This window comes from Cynara cardunculus, unplaced genomic scaffold (genome assembly GCF_001531365.2).
Source record: "Cynara cardunculus var. scolymus isolate 2C unplaced genomic scaffold, CcrdV1 Un_Scaffold_1793, whole genome shotgun sequence".
In the NCBI taxonomy this organism is placed as follows: Eukaryota; Viridiplantae; Streptophyta; class Magnoliopsida; order Asterales; family Asteraceae; genus Cynara; species Cynara cardunculus.
Genome location: NW_020200875.1, coordinates 70975 through 78813, shown reverse-complemented (window position 1 = coordinate 78813; position 7839 = coordinate 70975).

Sequence of the window (7839 nt, the reverse complement as noted above, 5' to 3'; positions counted from 1 at the left end):
TTCAGACTTCAGACTTCAGCACCTCTTAAAAAACAAACGCCACCTAATACTTCAAATGGTAAAAAGGATTATCATCAAATCAATGAGAGAGAGTATCAAATATTACATAATTTTTAACTAAACCAAATTCATCATTGTGCAAAGTACGGTGGGAAAGACTAGTACTATATAATTATAAAATAAATAATAATATTACTTTGTTGTTGTCGGTGGCTTTGGTGTGCTGGCAACAATGATCGCAAAGATGATGGTGACAGTAGGAGCGAAAACAGTCATGTTTCAATGGAATGGATTGGAGTAAATGCATGGCCACACGGGAACTGAATTCTCAAGGAATTCAAATTCCACCATATATGGAACTGAAATTCCATACTAAAAATTCGAAAAAACATGGATAACAAATTTCTTTGTTAGCAAATCTTACAAGTCTACTTCTCATAACATTCAAATTAATGTGCATTCTAGTGGCTTATTCCTAATACCACGACACTTTAACATTTTTCAAAGTGATGAACATGTCAAAAAGTGTTTTATATTTTATAAAACATAAAATAAAATAGTGAAATATCATTATCGCGAAACGATGTCCACTTGTTTAAAGTCTCACCCCTTGTCTCACACCTAAGCCAAAAAAGTTAGCTATTCACAACATAAATAAATTGCAAGAAAATGCAAAGAACAAAAAGTAAGTGCACAAAAGTAAATGATGAAAATTAAATAACTGAAAGTAAATAACGGAATTTAAAGAATGTAAAATGCCAAAAATATTACTTAAATAAAAAGAACTTGGAACATAAAAGTACTACATTACGAAACCTATTCTCAAACTTTCAGCTCTCCAACTACTTGCTTCTAAAAACTTACTCAACAACTTCCAAACTACAACTGCAACAAGAATATGAAACCGTACACCAAAAGATCTTTAATCCCCATGATAAACCTTCCATCCAAAAAGCTCCCAAAAAATGACCTCCAATGATCCCAAATCGCCTCAAATCGAGAGATGATGAAGAGGATGAAAAATGGGCAAAAACCTGGAAAAATCGGGCCTTGAAAACGCTCTGAAGGCTACTCGTGACCTTGCCTGCTAGGTTGTGGGCTAGGTTGTGCTTGTTTATGTTTTTGCTGCACGAATGTTCTAGTCGTTCCCCGATTGTTTTACGACCGTTTATCGACCATTTCCCGGCTGTTCTCCTGACTATTCGCCGACCGTTCTCCTAATCCTTTTCCTAGCTGTTTTCCTCGTCGATCCTCAGCTGTTTTCCTGACCATTTTCTTGGCTACTTTCAGAAATTTACATTAACCTAGATTGACAGTTAAGATTGGTTGTAAGATTGTAATGGTTATATTTGAATACCCCCTCTCTATATATATGATATACAAATAAAGAAGATTTCAAATACAAACCAATATTAATCATCCATCTACCTAGGGGGTGTTTATGGGTCGGGTTGAATACATTTGAACAACCCAACACAATGCTTGCGATTTGAAAAATCTTAACCTAACCCAATTCAAACCAAAATGCAACCCAACCCAACCCAAACCGTACGGGTTGGTTGGGTTGATACTTTGGTACATTAAAAATATTCTTCTAACTTTGAATATGTTATTTCTCTGCTCATAATTTCTTTTTCATCATCAACCATTTGATACAACTTATCCATACTTCTTAAATCTTACGTATATCACATTTACATCTATATGTTCACAGTTACTGAACATATATACAAATAAGTTATATATAGATGAAAAATAAATTAAAAATACATGTATATGAAGAGGGTACATAATAGTGTAATTGTCTAATATACATAGTAATAGAAACTCAACAATCATATTAAATCCAAGAAGAAAAAGGTTATCAGTTTAATCAGGTTGAGTTGAGTTCAAATAATAGTAACTCAATATCAACCCAATACCTACGGTTTAAATTTTTTACAACTCGATTAGACATTAAATTGCTTCGGGTTGAGTTATTTTGCTTTGGGTTGGCTTGGGTTTATTGGATTGGTCGGGTTTTAAAGCATCCCTACATCTACCCTAATGAATATTTGCTTTTATATCATCTTCCATAAATATCTCATTTATTTAATAATAAGATTTGTATGGTTTGTGTTTGAAACTTCTTCTATACAAATAATGTAATATAATATAAACTATAATTTTTAATTGTTTAAATGAAATTAGGGCAATGGATAAAAAAACCAAAATGTCCATTCTAGCAAAATTAGGGAAAATGCAAAAATCAAAATACCGCGACTATTTATGTATTTATGGAACCACAAGGACTATTTTTAGATCTTAAGGTAAACCGCAGGGACCAAAAGTGGAGTTTAGCAAAGTGCAAAATATAGTATAAGCCAATGAGGTACCAATTCCAAATAAATATGCATATAAGATTAATCACTATTAATCTGGATATTGAACCTGATATATGAGTCGATTAATTTATGGTGACCACCTGTTTTACGGGTAGTCAGAAGTCACCGCATTTGAACTTCCGTGGCTATAAAATGATTTTTATTTCTCATTGGATTTGAATCTAGGAACTCCAGACTTTTTGACCTTTGGATCTCAAGTTCAAACCAATTAGATACCATCATTTTTTACTCTATTTATTTTAACATTATATCTGAATTTAGATCTGATTAGTTGCCGTTCTGGTGAGACCAAGTCTAAATCCTAGTTCGGTTTATGTCGAGGGGGTTCGTATAAACCATGAATTAAGAAGACTCGACGTGTTAAAACCAAGATATTAAAAAGAGATTCGATAATACAAAAACCGACAACTTACAACTCTACCAAACGTTTATTTTTCTGAAACCAATGAACGGTGTAGATTTGGAATAATATTAAACCAAAAACCCATCCAACCGTTGGTTTTTTTCAAACCAATGAATGATGTAGATTTTAAAATATTAGAAAATAATACAAGATAATGACCACAATCATATAAAATTAGAGATATTTGTCCGTACTTATCATAAGATAACAAATATAAAATTATCAAATTGTCATTAAAATTAGTCAACTATTCTTTTTAATTATAATGACAAATTATGATTATTTTTTCAATTTTTTTTTAAATTTATAACTTAAATTAATATAAAATTATAAATTAAGTAATAATTACCAATTAAATTAAATGTATATTTATCTCGTTTTTATTGCTTGAACACACATTCAATAAAAAATGGTATACAAATAATAATTGATTTATAAATATCTTAACGAGTCTTCTTGGAGTAGGTTAAGGGGTCGTTTACTAAATCCTTATTTAGTAAGTGCTTACCGGGTAATTTTCCTTGTCTGATGAACATAACATGGGTTAAAAATCTTACCTAGTAAGAGTAATGATAAAGATGGAGAGTCTTACTCGGTAAGTGAGGGTGTCGATTCTTACCCGGACAAGTGCTTACCGGATAAATTGTTGCATACGATATCATTTTAATGTACTACAATCTTACCTGATAAAATAAATTATAGTGATAACTTCTAACGGTAAGTGCTTACTGGGTAAGCATTTCGGTAAACGACCCCTAAGTTTAAATATCTCAAAAGTGTTCCTGAATTAAAAACTTGTATAACTTAAACATATATATATATATATATATATATATATATATATATTATCAAAACTACGTATAACAAAACACTCATTTTATTTTTTGAAAAAAATATAAAATGTTATATAATGGTTTTTAAAAGTTGGATGATTTTTATAACAATTTCCAAACATGAGGGGGTATTTGAGATTGCTTATAAAAATAACTTATTAACTTATTTTGGTATGACATCAGTAATAAGTATTTTTTAGTGTTTGGATAAACAACTTATACTAGTGCCAAACTGGTAATAAAGAGTTTTTGAAAAAGTTAAACCTTTATAACTTATAATAAGTTGATAAATGTTTTTGTAGAAAAATATAAGTTGTTTCAAATAAACAATCACAAACAGCCCCTTAGAATGATTTTGTTTGCAAATTGAAAATTGAGTGAGTAAATTGAAAATGTAATGAAAGTAGATTGTTATTTATGTAAATATAGAAGAACATATATTCCTCTTTTGAAATGATCATGTTTATGTTACTCCTTGTTATATTTTTTAGTAAATTACATTTTTGGTCATTATTGTTATCATCCATTACTAATTCTTGTCTATATTTTAAATTAATTATAGTTCGGATGACTATAGTTGTCAATTTGTTTCACCTTTAGGGGCTGTTTGGCAGTCTCTAACGCTTCTCAACCAACAACCCCCTTTGTTAACAATATTTAAGAATAGTTTTAAGATTTGATTTATTGTTTTTATCTAGGTTGATTTATGTTTGAAATTTAGGTTTTGTTTGAGTTTGATGTTTGTGATTTCGAATTTGAATTAGGGTTCTTACTCATATGTTCCTTCTTTATGAAGAAGATGGAGATTCAATACACTTTTCTTGTTATAATAAAAAAAAACTAAGAGAAAAGGGTTAAAAGACTCAAATACCCTTGAGTTAACGAAATCAAAAGTTAAGGAGAGGGACAATAGTCATAATTTTCATTAAACCACATGTACTAAATCTATTAGCTAACGGACCTTTTGATCTTTTTTTATTACATCTTTAATTTCATTTAAAGAATTGAATATATATAATTAAATTATAATATATATTGTTATTATACTGATTATACTGTTATTAGTACCGGTCTATTGGAGGATGAAGATTATTCGTACTCGTATCTGCTTCTTTCTTATAGCCATCTTCATCCATCAATCTTACATTCTCTCATTAGTGTCAATTGAAATATAATGATTCGTAACCACAAGGATTGTGTTTGATTGGTTTGAGCTTGACTCCAAATGTCAAAAGCACCAGGAGGTCCCAATTCAAATGCAAGGAGGAATAAAAATCCCCTTGTGGCAACGGATGTTCAAATGCGGTGACTCCGGGCTATCTGCAAAGCAGGTGGTCGTCCTGGGATTAGTCGGCTTGCATAACGGGTTGAATATCCAGGTTAATATATATATATATATATATAATGATTCGTACAAATTTATCTGTCGATGTATTTTATTATATAGACAGTTTTCTTTTTCTTTTTGGGAAAAGAAAATAAGAAAAACGTATTTAGCCAATTCAACTTTTTATTTATCAAATCCGAATCTCTTCGTTCTTATAGTCATATTCATTTTCTAATCTTGTATTTTCTTATCAGTATAAAATGAGTAAAATAAATCATAATACAAGATTTAAAAGTACTCAAGTCTTACAATAATCCTTATTCTTTTTTATTGTTCCTTTTAAATACATATAAAGGTTAATAGTAATGAAGATTAAATAAGTAATAGAAGAAATTAATTTAAAATCATCTTATATATCTATACATCTAATAAATAAGTAACTTGGGTGACACGTGTCATCTTCTGCTGAGTCGGTTATCTTATTTTCCCGTCTAAACATATATCTAGACACAATTTACATTAGTGGTTCAATTAGCCTCATTTGAACATATCCAGACACCATTTACATTAACAGTTCAATTATATTCATTTGATTGACATGTGTCATCTTATTCAATCAATCCTTCTAATTTAGAATACAAATGATTTTATTGTTTGGTTAATTAATTCGTGTGGTAACTGATTCCTGAAAAAAATAGTGTTTACTTCTAAGTTTAAATTCAATTTATCGATATAGTTTCATTTCTAAATTTAATTTCATTCTAAATTCAATTTACTGAAAATTTTTACTTCAGAGTTATTTCAAGAGAACAAGTCTGAAGTCATTCTTCAGAGATAGCTCACCCAAACTCTGAAGTTTGCTTTTTCAGACATAACTCACCCGAACTCTAGAGTATGAACTTTGAAATCTTCTTTTTCAGACTTAGAAGCCTGACTCTGAAGTCTTTTTTTTAGACTTAGAAAAAGAAGTCTGAAGTCTTCTTTTTCAGACTTAGAACTCTGAACTCTGAAGTCTTCTACAATTCTGAAGAGTATAAGTCTGAAAAGTCATTCTTCAGAGTTAGCTCACCTGAAATTTGAAGTCTTCTTTTCCAGAATTAGCTCACTCGAACTTCGAAGTCTGAACTCTGAACTCTGAACTCTTTTTTTTTTTTTCAGACTTAGAAGTATGAACTCTGATTTAATGAGATTGGTTTTATACTTCAGAGTTATTTCAAGAGTACAAGTCTGAAGAGTCATTCTTCAGAGTTTTATTTTAGAGTTATTTCTAGAGTATAAGTTTGAAGATTCATTTTTCAGAGTTAGCTCACCCGAACTCTGTAGTTTTCTTTTCCAAACGGACACCATACAAAGCCTCTGCATAGTGCATGCAGAGCTTCTGGCTTGCCTATACAGAGCTCTGAAGTATGAATAATTTTACTTCAGAGTAATTTCAAGGGTACAAGTCTTGTAATAAACTTATCTAGACTTTGAAGATAAGTCTCTAAGACTTAGAATTGGTCTTGTAAGCTAGAGCCCCTCTAGTTGGTCTGGCTTCTGGATGTCTTTGCTTCTGGTTATTTATTTGAACCTTGGAAAAATATTCCAATCTATTATAAAGGAACCAGACGGGCTCTGGTTGATCTTCATGTTTAAATTCAATTTATTAATATAGTTTCATTTCTAAATTAAATTTTAATCTAGGGTTAACTTCTTTTTAACTAATTATTGATAAAATTTCATTTCTAAATTCAAGTATGAAGAGTCATTATTCAGAGTTATACTTCAGAGTTATTTCATTAGTACAAATCTGAAGTCATTATTCAGAGTTTTACTTCAGAGTTATTTCAAGAGTACAAGTCTAAAGTCATTTTTCAGAGTTATACTTCAGAGTTATTTCAAGAGTACAAGTCTGAAGAGTCATTCTAAAGAGTTAGCTCATCCGAACTCTGAAGTCTGTTTTTTCAGACTTAGCTCACCCGAACTCTAGAGTCTAAACTCTATAGTCTTCTTTTTCAGACTTAGAAGTCTGAACTCTAAAGTCTTTTTTTTAGACTAAGAAGTCTGAACTATGAAGTCTTCTACAAGTTTGAAGAGTCATTCTTTAGAGTTAGCTCATCCGAACTCTAAAGTTTTTTTAGACTTAGAAGTTTGAACTTTGATTTAGTGTGACTGATTTTATACTTCAGAGTTATTTTAAGAGTACAAGTCTGAAGAGTCATTCTTCAGAGTTAGCTCATCCGAATTCTGAAGTCTTTTTTTTCCAAACGGAGTACCATGTAGAGCACCATGCAGAGCCTTTGCATAGTGCATGCAGAGCTTCTAGCTTGCCTATACAGAGACTAAAGTATGAAGAGTTTTACTTCAAAGTTTTTTCAAAAGTACAAGTCTGAAGTCATTTTTCAGAGTTATACTTTAGAGTTATTTCAAGAGTACAAATTTAAAGAGTCATTCTAAATTTACTTCTAAGTTTAAATTCAATTTACTGATATAGTTTCATTTCTAAATTTAATTTAATTGTAGGGTTAACTTCATTTTAACTAATTATTGATATAGTTTCATTTCTAAATTCAAGTCTGAAGAGTCATTTTTCATAATTATACTTCAGAGTTATTTCAAGAGTATAAGTTTAAAGTAGCATCGTACTTTCGATGATCATTCATATCTGTAAGATAAGTTCCTGACATGATTTAATTTTTTCAAATCACCTCGTATAATACACGAGATCGAACCTAATATATATATATATATATATATATATATATATATATATATTATATAAACACGAAAAGTCAACTATAACCCTCACAGCTATGAGACAAAGCTGTAACATTCATATGAATGAAGAAAATCGATTTTATGGGAATATAATAAAAAAAAGTTGGTAAATTAAGTGCTCAACCTATTCTACAA